The sequence below is a fragment of the Oreochromis niloticus genome, unplaced genomic scaffold (assembly GCF_001858045.2).
Source record: "Oreochromis niloticus isolate F11D_XX unplaced genomic scaffold, O_niloticus_UMD_NMBU tig00003178_pilon, whole genome shotgun sequence".
NCBI classification, from domain to species: Eukaryota; Metazoa; Chordata; class Actinopteri; order Cichliformes; family Cichlidae; genus Oreochromis; species Oreochromis niloticus.
The window spans coordinates 77007-98348 of record NW_020327803.1 but is presented as its reverse complement, the minus strand read 5'-3'; the positions used below and the strand labels follow the sequence as shown (position 1 = coordinate 98348).

The following is a 21342-nucleotide window of genomic DNA, read 5'->3' as shown; positions in this document are numbered from 1 at the left end:
ATTGTTTGTTAAATCTGGTGACACAAACACAGTCAAAAATTCATTGTGGTCCTTTTGTACCTGCCACCAATGATGCTGGTCACTTGGACCAGTTTAGTATTTACTGTCACAGAGGAATGTTAACCATATCCAAAAGACAAAACTGAAAAATATGTTAATTGCAAACATGTTTTTGCTTAGTAAAGATTGAAATTACTGGAAACTGTCACCTTACATCATTGTATAGCATCACAAACAGATGTTTTCCACACCAGTTAACAAAGCTCCACCACATCCGATCTGCATATAAATGTAAAAGAAAAAAAACAAATAAAAATAATTAACACAAGGGAAGACTTTTGATTTAATAACTAAGCTTAAAATAAGTGTTACCTTTGAATATTTGTGGGAAAAATCTGATGCTACCCCAAGAATACAAAGCCACACTGGAAACGATAACAGGCTTGCAGCCCTCTGTCTTCCTGGAGTGAGGTGCCTGATCAGTAGCACTGAGTTGACAGAAGTCGTGTCTGTAAGAGGTGGCAAGCACTGATACTCTGTCCACTTGCGTAGAGTCTAAGAAGCTGGAATGCAGGCACACAGGACGAGCTTGTTCTAAAAAATACAGAAAAGGAACATTTTATTTGTGTTAATAGAAATAAGTTATAAAATGAACAATGTTGAAATACCTTATAGGTGCTGCAGGCCACACCAGAATCCAGAGCAATCTCACACTCACATGATGGTGAGGAAAGACATGAGCTCTGCAATGAGGTTTGAATGTCCAGTTGGGACACTGAAGAACTCAGAAGACAGCAATACCTGCACAGAGAGACAGAGTAGAAAAAGCATAGATTTGTAATCCATAATGTCAATTAAAACTCAAAAAGTGTCAACAAGTATAATCATTTCAGTGTGTAATTCTTTATGCAATAAACAGGATTTAAATTATTAATGAATTAAAAGCATGACATTTTTTATCAAGATAAAGAATCATACCTCTCTCTGCTCTGAGGATCACTGAGCATCTCTGACAGGAAATACAGTTTCCTCAGTATAGTCATCATTGATGGTCTCAGAGGTGTGTAGTGTGGCAGCATGATGATGGTCTCCAGATCAGGCAGGAGGTCAGGTGATGGGTTGTCATTCTCCATTGAAGACACACTGGTATGGCAGTTCATAAACAGTCTCCTGTGTGGCATGTAGTTATCTGTGCAGTCCAGCACTGATGGATCAGGTTTGGCTCAGCAGTTCATGAAGATGGTGTTAAGATGTTGTTGTTTCAGCTGAGGATGGTGAAGTTTGAAGGTTTTCCCACAAAGGAAACAGGACTGTGTGTGCCCGTCTGAAAAAATACATCTACAAAATAAAGTGCTTTAACACCACCCACCCTCCCCACCCACCCATCTCAGCCCCCAAGTGTTATGTAATGCTGGTATGGGGTGTCAGTTACTAATCTAATTAGTGCATCAGAAAGCGGGGCTACACCTAAAGCCCCCGCTTTCTGATGTCTTTTTGCAGCTGCTCAGAAATTCTGACTTGGCCTTTATCCACCCAAACCCAAACACCCGGATAAAGGCCAAGTCAGAAAATGGATGCAGAAACTTTCCATGTACTTCTAAATCAGTTTTTATACATATTCTGTAAGCTGTAAAAATGTTTTCTCTACATAATGTATCATTATAGAATCTCTGGTAGCCTAAAGATAGTTTAAAACTTTTAACATTTTTTACCTATAAAACATGATAAGACTCATTCATTCCCAAAACGTTTGATTCTACAAATCTACTATATCAAGAAATATAATTGTCCATATTTATTTATGTGACCATAATAAATACTGCATTATCTGGGATTTATTATTTACTATCATATTTGAAAGCCCTTGGAGGGGAAGATCTCGTTGGTTGAGCTACATATGTCACAATAAATAAAAGTGTCAAAAAAGGAGATGACAATTAACATCCATGAAAAAATGCATTTTAAAATAGTAGATTTAGTCATTTAAAACATGAGAATAAAAAATAAATTATGTCTGTTTAATACTTTTTGCAGCATATTTCAGATCTGAGGTGCATGATAACAGAAGGCAGATGTCCCTGCTCTGCATGAAGTACAGCCATGATTTGGTGAAATGATTAATAACATTGCAATGAGAAAGGTTTGATAAATTGAAGGATAGTCTTCTTACAAACAGAGCAGGGAAGCGAATTTTTGGGAAGCCTTCCATTGTCAACAAAAAATCTTTTTCATACTCTACAATCAGTAAACTCTGTAACAAACATGATCTGTAATTGTTTCAAAACTCACCAGGCGACTCATGATTGGCTGGAGGACAGACACAAAACACAGGTTGTGGTAACTGTAATATGTCCTCAGGACACCTGAATGTAGACTGTGCTGTGGCTGAGAATAAAATGAGGTCAGCAGGGTGTTCTTGTCTGTAGTGGCAGAAGTGATCAGCTGTGAATACCCTCTAGACTGAAACTGCTCCAGAATCTGTTTCCTTCCACTCTGTAACTGGTTCTCATTAAATCTCCACACACAATTATTGGGTGACAGTCCATTATTTCAAGTGAATCTAAAAGACTTACCAGGTTTTGCATGAATGGTGTCAAACTGTAGTCAGGGGTCTGTACACAACAGCAATGAGCGCAGGGAATGGAGCCTGAACCTTCAACACTAGAAATTCAAGATCAGTGACATTATGCAGATACTGTTTACCTGAACCTGAAAATGATTCCTCAAATACACAACAACTCCACCACCACTTCTGCTGGCCATGTGAGGAAAGTTTGTGTAGGACACATGTCTGTTGCGTTTGAACATGGTGTAGCCGTCCAAATGAAGACTGTCTGCAACAAAGGAGCCTTGGAGGTGAGACTCTGTGAGACACAAAACATCTGCTAAACACATTTCATGATGACTCTTGATGTCACTGATGTGAGATGGTAAACCTCTGTATTGTGATGGATCAGTGTAAGAGTGTCAGGTCTGCTGGCTGTTTCTCTGACCTGAAGAAGAGGCATCATTTCCTCAACGCTGGCTTGTCTCATGGTTTGGAGCGCTGCAGTTACCTCGGGATTGGCGTAAATCTTTTTCTCATCCAAGTCCTGCAAATAGAGTCCACTGAGAGACGTCACCCTGCTGAGAGCAACATAAGCCATACCTGGTTCAAAAATGTTCTTCATTGAACTACAGCTGTCTGTGTTGTCAGACCCTGAGTTTTGTGAATTGTGCAGGCAAATGCTAGCTTTACAGGAAACTGTCTGCGTACCGCTCCTTTAAACTTCAGACTCTCCTCTGCTCTCTCAATGTAAACCAGATCATCAGATGCTGCATTAGAACTGCGGTTGTGTCTCATAGGCTGCCGGTTGTCCATTCTGAGCCCCAGTTTAATTATTTGTCCATCATTTTCAGATCTCACCACTTTATCAGTATGCCAAAGCACCGTTGACCAAACCGTTAGTGTGTCCAAGTTTCTGGTCAGCATCACTCGAGCTCCTTCAGCAACATTCAGGGTGTCGGGTAAATCATTTCGCCCACCTGTAAATGGTTTGTCTCTTCGTGCCATTCTGCCTGTACGTTTATCCTTCTGGAAATCGTCTGCAGTGATGATTATGATGTTTGAATGAAGCTTCTTGAGCGTATCTGTGTTGTGGGATTCAACATTCTTGTTGGTGGCATAAATGTGTAAGACCTCAATTGGACATTCTTCTGGTACAGTCACAGCCTGTGACAACAAATCTCTGTCGCACTGAGAAAGCTCATCTGTCTTTTCTTTCACTCTAATCCTGTTCAGCATCTCTGCAAAGGCCACATCATCTTTCTGACGCATGATCTCGGTTAGAGTGATCATCTGAAAATGTTCCTGCCATAGATCAATCTGTTCTGGATCATAAACACAGAGAGGTTTAGACTGTCGCACTGGTGGCAGCTGGTAAAAATCTCCAACAGCTAAAACTGACATTCCACCAAAAGGTCTCTGAGTGCCTTTGATTTGTTTCAGTCTTGCATCCACATAAGCAAAAGGGGTTTTGAAACCATTGAAATCTCATCAATAACAATAATTTCAGCATTTATAAGCTCAGATCTGACTTCATCCAGTTGGTTACCAAGTCCTTGAATGGGTGGATTCAGACTCCTGGGTAGTTTGAGTAGGGAATGTAATGTAGAGCCATTGATAGAAAAAGCTGCTGTTCCAGTAAATGACGTCAGTAAAACAGTTGGATTTGATATGTCAGCTTCTTCTGCATTAGCAGGCAGTCTGCTCAGGATCTTTGATGCTTCAGAGTGAATACATTTAATCAGATGTGATTTTCCAGTTCCTGCACCACCGTTGACATACAAGAAAAATGGATCTGGGTTTAAACCACAAACTCGCTGAATACACCAGTCTCTTATAGCATAGAACACGCAGGCCTGCTTCTGGTTCAGATTCTGATACATGATGCGTACCACAGCTGGATCGACTGCAGGTTGTTCTCTGATGGCTCTGATCTCTGTTACAGCATCAGACTGACGACTGTAGTGAGGAACATTCTCCTGTTCGTTCTCATCATCAGAATGTCTCTCAGGAAGATTCTCATCACATTGTAGCCTCACAACTTCAGATTCAGGAGCAAGATTACACCATTCATCAATCACAACATCCCTATTTTGTTCAAACTCTTCCAGTGCACTCTCAATATCCTCAGAGTTCTTCTCATACTTGTCTTTATTTCTCTTCACAACCCTTTTCACAGACTCACTGTGGTCTGAACATGGAAGTCGCACAAAACCTGAGTTGTAGAAGGACTGATAGGTTTGGAACCCTTGTGGTTTCAGTTCCTGCTCTGATCTGTGTGGAAGGTAAAGTCTCAACAGTCGTCCATAATATTGCTCAGGATCTTTTTCCTGTGAACAGTGGTAATACCTGATTATAGCTGGTTTATCATTCTTTCGCCTTTGTACAAATCCAAGCTGGTTCAGAAGAGGAAGCACATCTTTTCCTTCATTTGGACCACTCACCAACCGGCACAGGGCAGCAAAATCAGCCAGGGACATTTCCTCATATTCTGGTGTCTCAGGTCTGCATTTGTATTTATCAGTCAAACTTGTCATCCAAATATTACAACTGTCGTGTGTTGTGGTTTCCAGATAGCTCATCGGGCGACTCATTTTTACCGGGTTATCATCTGTTGATACAAATACAACACTGCGGGAACATTTTTTCATTTTTAGGCCACAGACTCGAGTCACACACTCCTGTGCGCTGATTTCTCTCTTTTTTGAATAAGCCTGCATCACAGCTCTCATTTCATCACATTCATTGACCGTGTTCTTTGCAGAGTTATCAATAACTGTCTTCAGGTATTCAGAGAGGCCAGATTCTTTCTTCGTTATATATTTACAGAGGTATTCTACACATGAATAGGCATTCAAAATGAACGAGACATCTAAATTAGAGTTCCAGGCTTCAAGCAGGTGTGGGTTGTAATTGTTGATCCAACAGTCCTTTGGGTCACGTTTCAGAATCAGCGCCGTTTTCTTGTTTATGTCTTGGAGGCATTGTTCATACTCATTCATTGTCAAGTTGCATCGTGACAGAATCTGCTCTATGGTGAGAGAAGCAGCTTCAGGTTCCTTCAGCAGGTTCAACAAAGGTCTGAGTTTGGCTTTTGCAGCTTCAGTGTCTGAATCCTCATCCTGTCTCACAATCATTGTTCTTGTGGATGGTGGTTTTGGGAACCCAAATCTACAACCAGAGTTCACACTCTTAAAGCATGTTTTTGTGTGGTTTTTGCTGTGCTTTTGCAGTTCAGTGACTTTTTTGTGCAGTTCAGGCTGTTTTTCTGGATCAGGGAGTTGAGCTGAGATGTATCTGTCCACAAAGTCACAGACAGTTTGGTCATCATCCACATCTACTTCTACCTTTTCTCTAATCCACAGCAACATGTGTATATGCGGACTGCCTCTGTGTTGGAACTCAACTCTGTAAAAGTAATCAATGATTTCACCAAGGGGCTGTGCAGGAGAAAAAAGCAAATCTCCGAACAAAGCCTCAACACGCTTATCAAACATTCGCATGGTGGTTACTGGATTTGATCTTAGAATTTCACACTTTTCTGACCAGTCCAGGGCTTCAAAATCAACCTCTTCACCTTGCTGTCTCTTTATTGCTTGAATCACTTCAGGCCATCTCATCTCAGCAGCAGAGAAAGTGACAAAGAACTGAGGTGTTCCTATTTGACAAAGCATACTGAATAGATCTTTGGTGGTTTTCTGCCAGTAAGCTGGAGTTCCTCTGAGTGGCTGCATAAATCTGATTGCATCTTTATTTCTTACCAGCTTCTCTACTTCTGTCTTACTTTGTAACATTCCTGATGTGATTTTGCGTCCATCTTTGGTCATAGTTTTACCTTTCCTTAGCTGTATTGTCATGCTGGAATTAGCCAGGTGTATTTCAGTGACAAACTGTGAGAAAAATAGATAATTTGTGTCTTTAGCAAATCTTGCATCAATGTTGAAAAGCCTTGACTTGAAGTAAGCACTTGGTGTGAGTTTAAGACGTCTCTTTTCATCCAGTGTATTTTGCCCAGTAGGAAACTGCACAGGAAATGCCATGGCTTCCAAATGAGGAGTTCTGAAGAAGCTAACAGGACTGCTTCTTTCTGCAGGAGCCACACAATATGTGTTATCAGTGAAACAGAGAATCTCTTCTGAAATGTCTAAAGGCTGCAGACAACTTTCTAGAGCAAAACCTCCATTGTTCAAATCACTTTCTGGTTCCTCTGGATTGATTTCCTCTGGTTGTTCATCACAGGATTGCATATTAACATCTTGATCACTTTCAGACTCGGTTTCACTCAAAAGGGCATCTTTTTCATAGTTGTCAATTTCCATTAAATCTGCTTCATCATAATCATCACTTCCCATGCTGGCTTCATCACTGCTGTCATCATCAGGTAATGTTGGATCACAAAGCAATGCATCGTCTCTGATAACAATATCTGTGTACTGTGGATGAATCTGTTTCAGTTTACGCAGGGCTTGGATCAGTTTAGACCAGGTGACAGTCTGGAACAGCTGATGGCCTTTGTAGCACAGTCGTCTTTTCAGCTTGATCCTCATTATCTGTGACTGGTTTCTGAGCCGAGGTAAACAGTCAACTGTTTGTTGGACTTCAGATGGTACACACACCACATTACCACGTATGAGTCTTTGTCTGCCCTTTGGAAGTGGAATAATCTTTGCAAATGGGATGCATTTGGCAATCAGATGTCTCTCCAGAATGTTGAGATCACACAGTTCAGCTGGAATATCCTGAAGTTCTAAACCGTTAACAGCAGCAAGCCTTGGCATGCGTCCACTTTTGAGGGAACTGTGACACGTGTGACAGATATACTCTTTTTTTCTCTCAACAGGAAAACTGCACTGATCATTACATGCTTCATCACACATATGAACAAATTTACCAGTTAGACACTGCTGAGCTACAGTTTGGTGTTTTGAGTAATTTTCTCTTTTGCAGATTTTCACCTGATTAGGAAAAGAAGCTTTTAGACAAACAGTACAAACATAAGACGGTGCTGACTTAATGTTTGATCTGAAACGAGATATGGCCTCATTCATTAAAGTGTTATCTGGATTAGACTGTAAACTTTCAGCTGGTCGATGCATCTGACGATATTTTCTTTTTATGTTCATTGCACATCTGATATTATGCATCTGTCTGAAAGAAAAACTGTTCCAATATTTTACTCTCATTCGTTCTCTCATATTCTCTTTGTGTTGTTGCTGAAATTGTCTCTCTTCTCCATAACGTTTAGTGATGTAAGATAGTTTTTTCTTTTTAAATTCTTCATTTTCTTTATATAGTTTATATACATGTGACCTCATGCAGGCTTTATGTTTCTCTCTGAATTCAACAGAACTGCTGTATGTTCTTCTTATACATTCTTTCTGCTTTTCTCGGAATATAGAAGACTCTCTATATGTTCTTCTTATACGTTCTTTTTGTTTTTCTCTGAATATAGGATTGTCTTTGTATGTCCTTATGACACGTTCCCTTTTTCTCTCTCTAGTTTTAGTACTTTCTCTATACAGCCTTTTCATTTGCTCCTTCTGTTTTTCCTTAAAATCATCTCTTTCTTTGTAGATCTTTCTCAAATGTTCTGTCTGTTTCTTTCTATATGTAGCATTTAGTTTATACAGATTATTTTTGTACACTCTCTTTTTGTCTCTGTGATCTGGATCATTAGACTTTCTACTGGAATTTCTTTTCTTTGCCTTAAAACTTTCATCACAACCGTACATCTCCCTTTCCTTCCTTTTCTGATTTTCCTTTCTTTTTGGTAATTTCTGTTGGGCCAGTGACCTTCTCATTTTTTGTGCTTGCTGTTTATTACGTTTCAAAATTTTATGTGGCAGTTCCTGTGTTGCCTTAGTTGAACAGGAGGCAGTGTTTGAATCATTCTGAGGAACAGCATCTGATATTACCTGAGTTTCTCTCACAGAAGATGCAGAGGTTTCTTTCTGTGAATAATCAGAAGGACGATTTTTGTTTTCAGTAGCAGCTGTCTCATCTGAATAATCCACTCTGGATGATGTCACTTCAGTGATTACAGTCTCTGTCACAAGTTTCCGTGTCTGCTCAGTGGATGTTTGGGAATTTAATTCCTTGACAGGTTCATTTAAAGCTACAGCTGGAACACTTGCAGCGGTTTGTCTGTATTCGGTGGTTTGATTAGCATCTCTTTGGTCAGCGTTTTCACTGTGAAACTCGACAGGCTGTAGCTCATAAGTGCAGGTTGGTGCGATGCTAAACATTCGGTACAAACATTTGATCCTGTCAATCATGTCCTTAAGACGTGTGAATTTTAACATAACCGCAGTTCCACCACTTACAGCTAGCGACAATGGCATTCCTGTAGACTTACGTGAGTGAGGGTCAAAATATGCGTATTCACCTGAAGTCAGCCTGCAAACTGCAATGACTGTTCCTCCCATGACGAGCAAAGCGTAGCGAAGGTCTGAAACCAAACACTGTAGTCCCTGTTCAAGGCTCGGAAGGTGATCTGTACCGTCAAATGTGCCGTAACAAGCTAACTGAGACATATCCACTTGATACTCGTGTGCGCGGCTGGTGACCACTGTGGGAAGCTCATCGCAGGCTAGAAACACTCTGGTCACAAACCTCTTTCTGGCATCTGAATACATGGCATGGCCTTTGTCCAACACACGGTTAAGATCTGCTCTGGTAATGAATTCATCCTCGTGTAAGAATGACAGGAAAACCAAACTGTTAGCCATGCATTGCTGATTTCGGTACTTTCCATACTTAGCAGAGGCCTGGCTTCGGGACGCACAGATGCTACTCACTCGTGGGTGACTTTCACTGTTTGTAACTTGTACATGAGATGGTCCTGGAGCTTCTCCATTATGCTGCGTTTGCACAGTTACCTGGGGTTCAGTCTGGATTACCTGCTGTACTTTAGCCTTTGGCACAGACACTGACTGAACATCTCTCTTTACCACATCTGCATAAGACACTGTGGCTGTCTGAACTCTGCTCTGCACTTCTGGACTGGGAATACTTGTAACAGACACCTTTACCTGCTCACCGCTGAGAGAAACATTTACCTGTTCTTTCTCCTTCTGTCGTCTAAGCTTCTGGGACTGTGACCTTTGACCTTTCCGTGGCATTTTATTAAAGTACAAACTGGAGCTTATATGTATTTATACAGATATGAACACAACTTGGAAATGCTGAAAACGGATTACTCTTCAAATTGCTATTTAATCTGAGAAATGTAAGAGTATTCAAATGTTCTTATAAATATGTAATAGATGTAAAAGGCTGGCTTTGTTCCAAACACAATATAAAGAATATTCAAAGTTCTCTAAAAAAAAAAACTTGGGTCAGTTTTATTGTAGTATTTTCAAAAACTGTATATTTTTTAACCAGACTGGTTAATGATTAGATCTATATTTCTGTAAAGGGATATGTAGAAATCACAACAATCAACAGGGTATAATAACTCTTAGCTTTTAAGTAGACTTTGTCTTAATCTTTCAGATATCTAAGATTTTAAGCAAATATAAAGAGCTGTGGTGATCAGACAGGCGATGAGGACTCTTCAGCTGGATGTTCTGCAGCAGTCAGGAAACGGGAAGTCCTCAGGGCAGATTCTCGACGACAATACGAACACTTACAATGACTAGAAGAAATGTGGTTGTCCTTAAATAATAATAGTATAAACCGACTGTTCTCAAATGTTATTTCCAATGAAACAAACTAGCAAAAGGTATTTGAAGAAATCAAATTAAATATTTATGTGAATATAACACTCTGAAAATATGTATTACAGTATAAGATTATCTTATTCCAAATAAACCTTAAAAAGGTGAATATTTTATAGAATTTATCAAAGTAATTGCACCTGTAAGCCAAATAATCAGTGTTTATTCCAACGTGCTACAAATGTACAAATAAAAATTAGAAATATAGGGCTGCGTAAATAATTTCTACTCTGTTTTACTGTACTTTTAATATACTACTGTATAGTCAACTTTCTACTTGTAATTTCCAGCAAAAAGACTGGATGTGAGAGAGTTTAACGACAGAAAAGAAGGAGGAGTGAGAGCAGAGATCTCTCAGAATTCTGTAACAGATAGATGAAGTACTGGTAACTTCAATTTCCCAAAAATGGGGCCATGTCAAAACTTGATTATTCCAGTCAAAACTTGATTCCAGTCAAAATTTGATTCCAGTTAAAAACGTGATTTTTGATAACTTAGATAGAGCTTGTGGGATAGAGTGAAGCAAGATAGAACGTCTTGTCAAAATAGATAGAGTGGGTAGAGTGATAGGACAGACTGAATGGCTTGTCAATGATAGAGGGAGAGAGCTTCTGCAGCAGGTCACCTGTAAGACACAAAGAGACAGGAATTAGGCATATTTCCAATAAGCTTGGATTTACCACGTTCTTCAGACTATAAGGTGAACTTAAAATCCTGTCATTTTCTCAAAAATCGACAGTGTGCCTTATGTATTGATTCTGGTTGTGCCTACTGACCTCGAACTGGATTTATGTGGTACACAGGGCTCAAACTTCTGTCAAAATGTTTTAGTACAACTTTGGTAAGCTATGAAGCTGCAGCGCTTGATAGACTGTCGGAACATGACAGCTACCATAGTCAGGAGCCTCATGGAGTAATACGTACTGTGCTTCATCATAATATTATGGTGTGTATGTATAAGGACCTAGCACCTGTTAAAAGACATGCTTACGAAACAGAGTTCAATCTAATCAACCCATCAAGAATTTGATGGATTTGTGGAAGAGAGAAAAATTGAAAACATGTGTATTGTTTTTTTTATTTTATGTTACAACTGGACAATGTTGAGTGTTATTGTGAATGAGTTAAAGTTTCACTTAACTGTGTTGTTTGGCTTAATTCACCTTATAGTCTGAAAAATACAGTACATATAGGGCTTTACACACTGAAGAGTTCTACAGTACATTATTGGACTGAACTGAATAAAAATGGTTAAAAAAAATGGTGGTGGAACTATTGTAAGGACATTCTGAATTCTATCAGCACAATAAAAACAAACAGAACAAAATTAAACTACGGTGTGGTGCTACAATAACTTACAGTAAATCTTATATGGTCCAACAAAGCCCACACACTGAGGTTAAAGCAGACAGTTTCAGGCCACCTGCTTTAAAAACTTTACATCCAATCAACTCAAATGTAAGCCACGTCACATGTTTCAAAATCCCCAAAGTTCTCTCATCCCTGTTTCTGTGTGTACTTACCTGGGACAATGGCATATCATAATATCTGGAGAGCCGTTAACATAAAAATAAACAATAATTTAAGCAGTCTGACTTTTGGCAAAATGTGAAATTTGGAGATGGATGGTTCCTGCTTACACATTTCTACATATTTCAGTCACATTAGAGGCATGTTTAATACATAGCGATAAACACGCCACTAAATCTATGATAAACTTATCAAAGTCGATATTAAGGCCTAATTAATGTATTATGATGATAATTTCTTTGTAGATCATTTAATGATAAACAAACAAATGTATCTGTGATGTTTTAAGGAAGGTCTTTGGTGGAGTTTCTTCCATTTCTTCAGAAACATGACTTCCATTTTTTTAAAATCATCAACACAAATTTTAAAAAATTTACAAAAATAATAACACTAGCACTAACCCAGACAGTGAAGTAATCTATTAAGGGAAAGAAGCTTTTGAAATCCACAAGGTACTACGTGAAGAAATAATTGTCTCTGAACTATTAATCATGAGCTACTCTAATGTGAATCAAGGTCAGAAAGATCTGTAAGTCTGCAAAGAGTCTGACGACTCTTGATGATCACCAAGAGCTGTGCTGACTCACTGCACTAAATTGAATCTTATATAGCGAGAGAAACATTTCAGAAACAACACCAGCATTAAAATCAAACATGATGCTGTTACTGTAATAGTCCACAGTTCCTTTACTACTTCAGGACCTACATCAACTCATCAGGTCCTGAGCTTAAGTGTAATCACACTTGGGATTTGCAACAGGACATTGATCTGAAGCACACAAGTAAGTCCAACTGACTAATCAGAATCTCGACTTTGATGAAATTGAGATCCTTGAAATGATTTCAAAACACTATTTTTGATGTTAATTAAGGCAACTCTGAAATTAAAGTGGACCAAAATCCCCCAGTGATGTAAATCAGTCATTACTAGTTACTATAAATGCTTGATGGTAATTGTTGCTATCAGGGCTTTCACAGCTGGGTATTAGAGAACAGATAGCTGTGGTTTGGTTTTCTCTGCTTCATACATGAAATCATCACTTTAAAAACTGCTTGTATTTGCATTTATCCAGGTCATCCTTGTTAGAAGATTTGAAACGTGACAAAAAAAAGCATAAACAAAATAAATCTGCAAGGAAGAAAGACTTTTCCCAGCACTGTACCTCAGACAAAACCTTTACTTACCAGACTTAAGACGATCAGATCAGCAGTCTAGACAAAGGAAAGAAAACATCAGATCACTGTTTAATGATTCAGACTGTTGAGCCTCTTCACACACAATCCAATTTACTGTGACATTAAATAAGTAGTTAAATCCTCAATTTCTTCAAGCCTTTATGAACTCACTGCAGTCTAAAGAGGGCATAATTTAATTGCAGAGTCTCAGATGGCTTTAACATGTTTAATAAAAACATTCGTACTACAGAATTGCAAAGAATAGGCACCAATATTTGTTGGCACAAACGCAGGGTATACCAAATATTTCAATTCAATTCAATTTTATTTATACCAAATCACAACAAAAGTCGCCTCAAGGCGCTTTATATTGTACAGTAGATCGCACAATAATAAATACAGAGAAAAACCCAACAATCATATGACCCCCTATGAGCAAGCACTTTGGCGACAGTGGGAAGGAAAAACTCCCTTTTTCGTACACAGAAGCTTTGTAGCTCCAACATTTTCTATCACAAGTCAGTTTTAATAACATGTGAAGAACGACAACTTTTGATCTAATTTAAGATTTAAAATGTTGAATACAAATTAATTATTTAAATCAGAAGCAACAGAAAACCACAACAACAACAGTAGCACACTATTTTTTTAATGAAAATTTCTTAAAAAATATTACACTAAAAAGTCATTCCATTGTACTTGTTGCTAGCAATACTTATGTGTTATGCAGTTTCATAAGTAGAATGAAAGAGACAATAAAAATCAATAGCTGTGGTGCTTTTAAGTGTTTAAGGTACCACCTATACTCACCTAAAGCACTTTCATAGTTTTGTTTGATACTTAAATCCACAAACATAAGGAGAAATCGAACAACTGCATAAAGATATCTCCGACATTTAACTATGTTTGGACTTGATAAGCCATCAAAAATTAAAATCAGACATTAATGGGCTATTAAACTTCATTGACATTTTCAGGGGCAGTCAGTGGTCCTATGTGGGGGCTTTGCTGCTACAGATTCTAAATCCTGACTATTTGTTTTTGCACATGAGTGAATGGCAAGATGACACAAGTAGCCAAACTACTACAAGTAAATTACTAAACATTACCATTACTGTCTACTTACCAGCAAAGGCAAAACCAAAGATCTGTTCACTCTGTGTAACAAAAGACAAAGAACAAAAATACAGGATCAGACAACTCCAATCAGCATTAGAGTCAATACTGCATCACTCTCTGTAGTCAAAAAGATTCTGGAAACTTCTTTGTTAAATACAGCTGGAATACAAACAACAACTCTCCTCTGTTTTCTTTTTCCGCACCCTAATAAAGATTATCATCTTCATAAAGGTAATATGTAGTTTTATCCATTTGCAATAAGCCACACAAGTTTCTTAGTCATGCAATGCTCCAAAATTTAGGTTCGATTACTTAAGAGTAGATATCGTAACCAATGATTTGCAACACCTAGCACTGCACACTTTATCAAATGGTGATGTCACAATTTAAAAGTAGGCAACAATCACAAATGATAGCTTGTATGGAATGTTTGTAGGCTTTAACATTTGAGGTGGCCTGAATTCAAATTCTATTAACACAATAAAAACAAACAGAGTCTATAAACTTACACCAAGATGTGCTGCTACAATAACTTACTGTAAACATTATATGGTCCAACAAAACCAACACACTGAGGTTACAGCAGACAGTTTCAGGCCACCTACTTAAAATTCATGCCACATTCACATGTTCCTTAATCCCCAAAGTTCTCAAATCCCTGTTTCTGTGTGTACTTAGCTGGGACAACAGTACATCATACTATCTGGGCACACAGAAACAGGGATTTGAGATCCGTTAACATAAAAGTAAACAATACTTTATTCAGTATGACTTTTGGCAAAATGACAAATTTGGAGATGAATGGTTCCTACAAAGCAGTTTCTACATATTTCAATCACATTTGGGGTATGTTTATACACAGCCATAAGCACTCCACTAAATCTAGGAGGTACTTATAATGGCCGATTTAAAGGCCTAATTAAAAATGTAGTATGGTAAATGGACTGGTTCTTATATAGCGCTTTTCTGCTCTTCTGAGCACTCAAAGCACTTTATAAAACTTGTACATTCACCCATTCACACAAACACATTTCTCCTAAGTGCTTCCTAACTGACATTCACACACATTAATATTCCGATGGGCGCATCAGAGAGCAACTTGGGGTTAGTACAAGGATATTTGGCATACAGACTAGTGGAAGCTCATTAATCGAACCACCAACCTTCCGATCAGTAGATGACCTGCTCTACCACCTGAGCTACAGCCACCCCTATGTATGATGATAATTTCTTTGTAGATCTGTATCTGTGCTTTTGATTTTTTCCAGTCATCAACAAAATCTTTAATTAAAAGACTAATTCAAAAAACAGTTTTCAGACAGTGACATAATTATTGAGGGGAAAGAAGCTTTTGAAATCCACAAGGCCCCACATGAAGACTTAATTGTACCTAAACTGCTGTTCATGAGCTGCTCTAATGTGAAAAAATATGCACTGCTACAATAACCTACCGACCTCTGTAGGTCTGGAAATGTTTACACACACTTTTCTAGGATTTGATGACTTTTGATGATCACCAAAAGCTGTGCGGACTCACAGCACTATGCCGAATCTCCTATAATGAGAAACATTTCCCAGCACTGCACCTCAGAAAAACCTTTACTTACCAGACTTGAGATGATCAGATCAGCAGTCTAGAGAAAGGAAACAATTCATCAGATCACTGTTTGATGATTCAGACTGTTGAGCCTCTTCATACACAATCCAATTTACTGTGACACTAATTAACTAGTAAAATCCTCAATTACTTTAAGCTTTTTTTAGTCTAAAGAAGAGATAATTGAACTGTGTGGTCTCGCATGGCTATAGCAAGTGTAATAAAAGCATTATTACTACAGAAATGCAAAGAACAGGCACCAATATTTTAGGGCTGTTCGATATAATATATATCGGATGACGATATAAAAACGTCTATCGTTTCATTTTACGCCATCGTTTGTTTCGTGGTGTCGCAAAATAAACTGTTTACGGCAATATTTTTTCATTATTTTGATGGTCACTGTAGTGGCTATATTAATTTCCTAAAGTTCTCTCTTTCTCTTATATTTAATATAACCACACTACAGACGGACAAGCGCTTGTTTTTTAAGCATTTTCGTTAGCAACAAGGATGGTAAAACCACGGCGTGTCTGCTTGTTTATTTTCCACATAAACCTTTCACAATAAAGCTCAAGATCCTGTTGAGACTTTTCAAAATAAACTGAGTCACGTGAAAGATGCAGAGTATTTGCCGATGAGAAGCAAAAAAGAGCCATCAGGTGCTAAAAAAATAAGCGTTAGACTCAAACGTTAGAACAGGCTTTTCCCCGCAGCACGCTGTGTAATAAATACTCACAAAGAAAACGGCGGCCGTTACAACTTATATCTAAAAATGTATCGTTTCATGCATCAGTTAAAACACTCCACTCCAGGTACGCGCGACGCCCAGCTGGAAACACTTCACGCAAGTCGAGATGCCCGAGATTCACAGAATTTACAGGAAATGTTACATTTTTGTAATTTATATCGTTATATCGACGATAGATGTCTTAATATCGGGATATGAGATTTTGGTCATATCGCACAGCCCTACAATATTTGTTGGCACAAGTGCAGGATACACCAAATATTTCCTACACAGAAGCCTTGTGGCTCCAACATTTTCTACAACAGGTCAGTGCTAATAAAGTGTAAAAAACCACAACTTTTAATGTCCTTTCAGGTTAAAAACATTAAATACAAAGTAATTATTTTAATCAGAAGCAACAGAAAACCTCATCATGTTTTGGTTAGTCTGATATGAATATGCAAATCCTAAAATACATGTAAATATTAACATGTTACGATAACAGAGGTGCAGAATGCTTTGTGATTAAAATGAAATGTCTTAAAATATTACACTAAAAATTCCTTTCATTGTACCAGTTGTTAGGAATATTTATGTATGTTGCAATGTCCCTTTTAGCAACATTTCTATTTAATTTTACAACATATTATATTCACTAAATAAGTAATAAACTAATTCGACACATTGGCTGTAATGTACCTAACAATATAAATCAATACCTGTGCAGCTCTTAAGTATTTGAGCAACCACTTATACTGACTCCCCTAAAACACTTTATTTGTTTTGTCTGCTACTTAAATCCACAAACATAAGGAGAAAATGAACCACCGTATAAAGACATCTGACATTTAACTGTTTGGATTCAATAAGCCATAAGAAATATAAATCATACATAAATGGGCTATTAAACTTCAGGGACATTTTCAGGGACAGTCAGAGGCCCTGTGTGGGGGCTTTGCTGCTACAGGTCACAAATCCTGTGTTTTTGCCAATCAGTAAATGGAAACATATCACAAAAAGTCAAACTACTGTATGTAAGTCGTCAAACGTGCTACGCAATGCCAGGTTCATACTGCTTCAGTTACAATCACTGTTTACTTACCAGCAAAGGCAAAACCAAAGATCTCGTTCACTCTGTGTAACAAAAGACAAAGCACAAAAATACAGAATGAGACAACTCAGATCAGCATCACAGTCAATACTGCATCACTCTGTGTAGTCCAAAAGATTCAGTACACTTCTTTGTTTACCACAGCAACAAACAACTCACCTCTTTTTTCTACACCTTATTAAATATTACTGTCTTCATTAAGGTAAAATGTGGTTTCATCCATTTGTAATAAGCCACACAAGTTTCTCAGTTATGTGATAGCTCTATTAGTTTGGTGCTGTTAGATAACACAGTAGATGTAATAAGCAATGATTTGCTACATCTAGCACTGCACACTTTATCAAATTCTGACATCACAATTTTAAAGCAGCAACAATCATAAATGAAAGCTTGGGTGATATATTTGTAGGCTTCAACATTTGAGTTGGTCTGCATTCAAACTCTGCCTCCTAAAAATATTATCACCTGCACACAGTGTCATTTAATATCATTTAATATGCTGTTGTTTTAAATGTCTACATATCATATTAATAATATTAATGGCGGACTGCTGCATTTTATTTATTTGAAGGTGGCCTTTTTTATATTTCATTAATTTTTCACAAAGTGAGAAGTTAAACAGAACTGCAGGTGTAGGTTTTATTTAAAAAAGAACCTGCACAAACAAGTGTTTGTTAAACAGTTCTTAAAAATTTACTAAAAAACTAAAATTAATTGTTAAGAGATGTTATTATTCTTATGTGTTTTATCCCCACTCTCTCTCTCTCTCTCCTGTTAATTAACCCACAACACAGATGTCTCCTTTGAAGAAGCCGACGCAGCTGCTTCGGCAGCTAATCAGTGATTCTAAAATGGCGGCTCATTACCTTACAACCTAAAGAATGAGGCGAGAACTAACTTCAGCTTCCCTAAGAGACTCAGAAACCCTAACACACCAAATGAATCAAATAAAACAACACAATAACTGTATTATACAATCAAATGAACCATATTCATTTCACACTGGGCCTATAGGAGCTAGGCTAGGCGTTAGCGCTTAGGTTGTTAGGGCTAGCATACCAAACACTCCTTTTAAATACTAAAATTACAAAGTTTCACTAAAAAAAGCAGCCATTGTGTTACTTTAACATGACTAATACTTCGACTGGGTTTTTAAGTAACTAACAACAACTACGTAAATCACTCAAACAGCTTATAGACATTTAATTTCAGAGAAGAGAGACAGAGAAGCAGGCTTACCGGCAGGGATCAGCAGAGAGTGGGCGGAGATGCAGGAGTGAGCCGGAGACATAAAACAAGAGGCATTCAGGGGTAGTGGGAAACTCCGGTATTAAACAAAATTGGCATTGAAAACGTGAAAAATATATGTAAATTTAAATATTATTATACTAGATTTCTTTGGAACAGAAAACAGCTAGCAGAAATTTAATTCTATAAGTTGAATAAATATTTCAAACAGGATTATTTGAAGTTGAAATAATGGCTAAAAGTCATAAATAAATATAAGGTCATTATGTTAAAATGTAGTGTATTATGATAGATTTATTTAACTGGCTGGAGTAATAAGAATCGTCTTCTCCTGTTCACTTAAGCATCCTCACAGGACAGTAGGGGCTGCAGAGGCTCACCTCACTGCACTGAGTCAGAGGTTCAAGAGGTCCTTTAAACCCACTGCCATGAGACTTTTTAACAGTGACTCCTGACATGTTCATTGCAAATTTATTTATTTTATTCTAATACGTATTGGTTGTAATCATATGAATTCTGACCTGAATGGACCGGCACGCACTTCTTCACCCCTGCTGCAGTGAGGTAAAGGTGTGGCTGTCTAAACAAGACTCTTCAGTGAGGTTTTAAAGACAACCATCTAAACCAGGGGTCAGCAACATTTAAGACCCAAAGAGCCATTTGGACCCGGTTTGCACGGAAAAGAAAACACTGGGACCCAAAAATACTTTTTGACATCTAAAATGAACATAACACTGCACACATTGTTTTTTACCTTTATGCTTTGTATAAACAACTATAGTGTGTTGCGTATGAAATCCATGAAATGCTACAAAGAAATTTTATTCGTTTAACGGACATTTTGAACTCTTAAAAAAATAACAAAAAATAAAAACATCCAGTTGAAGGTCTCTCTTAAATGAATTAAAAGGCTGAACTTGAATTGTCCATGTATCAAACAAAAACTGAACCTTGACCTGAATTTAAAAAATAATTGGGAAAAAAGCACTATGCTCTTTAAAAATGAATAATAAATATTCGCAAAATATCTACATAAATATTTTATGTGGCCTGCAGTGCCGTTGCAAGAGAGGTGGTCGCACCTGACGTTATCTGCAATCACGCCTCGCCACCTTAAAGTCTGTGCTCTCTCTGCTGTTGTGTTATGTGTCGGGCTGTGTGCTGTGTGTACGTTTCCTAACCGTAGGGGCTAGAACTGTCATTCTTAGAGCTTAGTTTTGTTGAGAAGAGATGGGTGAATCTTCAAGTGTTGAACATTTGTATTTAAAATATGAATTGTAGGAATGGGTAACTTAGCAGGAATATTGGAAAATCAATATTAACAGCTGAAAATAAGTTAACCATTGGTAAACTTTGCTCAAAAATATTTGGTGCTCTACTAAGGCAAATTGGCACAAACTTTAGAAAAACAAGGAAGAACAGCACAAAATTAGAAACATACACACACACGCAAACTTAAGAAGAAACGTAATACGTTTGCAAAAATACTATATCAAAGGAAAATATAGCTGAAATATTGTAACTCAGCGGAAACATAGTAACTTGGCAGAAATAGTACAACATGGCAAAAGTGTTGTAATACAGCAAAAATGTTAATATGTAGCACAAACCTAAAAACGTGGAAGAAATGGTGTAAGAGAACTTAATATAGTAGTATAATAGTAACACAATGCAACATAGGAGCTGAAATAGTATAATTTAGCAGAAAAGTAATAATTTTAGCAGAAATATTGGAAACATAAAACGGCCAACTGCAAAAAGAGAGGTTTCCTCAAACTGTGAAAAATTAGCAGAAAATTTAGAAAGTTACAAAGGAACTGCCAGCAGATACACAAAGCAAAGGCAAAGATGAAATGCCTAACAATGTTTACAAATAGGGACACACACACACACACACACAGAAACACAGTGACACATAACCCATGTTCAGAAAACAATGTGTGCAAACATGGATGCAAGCATAAACACAGACATACAAACATACACACACAAGGGCACACAGAGACAAACAGAGCATGAAGTGTCCTGTGGATTGCTATGCCAGTAAATCAGTCTGAATATGGTCAAGTTGAATCCACTAATGGGATGCTGGTCACCAACGAATAAAAATTGAGTCACACACACACACACACACACACACACTCAAACAAATGACCATACAACCGTAGGGGCTAGAGTGGTCATTATACCGTTTTGTTCAGAAGAGATGGGGGAACATTCAAGTGTTTTCTATTTAAAATAAAAATATGAATTTTAAGAGATATATGACATGGATGATTGGTTGGCTTAGAAGCCATAGGGCCCCAATATGCAAATTTGAATGTCTCATCCCTCATATATGATTGTCTGGCTGGGAAGGCCCTGAATTGTAAATTTGAATGTCTCAGTCCTCACAGAGGATTGGCTGCCTCAGGACCTGGCAGATTTGGCACAAATACGATGATATGGCAGAAATACTATGATTGGATACAAATACTATGATTTGGCACAAGTACTATGACGTAGTACAAATACTATGATTTGGCATAAATACTATGATTTAGCAGAAATACTATGTTTTAACATAAA

At 37.7% G+C, this 21342-nt stretch overlaps 1 long non-coding RNA gene across 2 annotated transcripts; it reads right to left on the bottom strand.

Moving 5' to 3' along the window:
• Positions 1-8920: 8920 nt before the first annotated feature.
• LOC109200609 (uncharacterized) lies at positions 8921-20909 on the bottom strand. 2 transcript variants are annotated; one of them, XR_003217912.1, is made up of 4 exons: positions 18766-20909; positions 17518-17549; positions 12979-13005; positions 8921-10888 (listed from the first exon to the last, which is right to left on the bottom strand). It is a non-coding gene; the product is annotated as an uncharacterized LOC109200609 (long non-coding RNA). The 2 variants fall into 2 exon arrangements; XR_002060768.2 differs by lacking the exon at positions 18766-20909 and having other exon boundaries at positions 8922-10888; positions 17518-18001.
• Between the last annotated feature and the right edge of the window lie 433 nt (positions 20910-21342).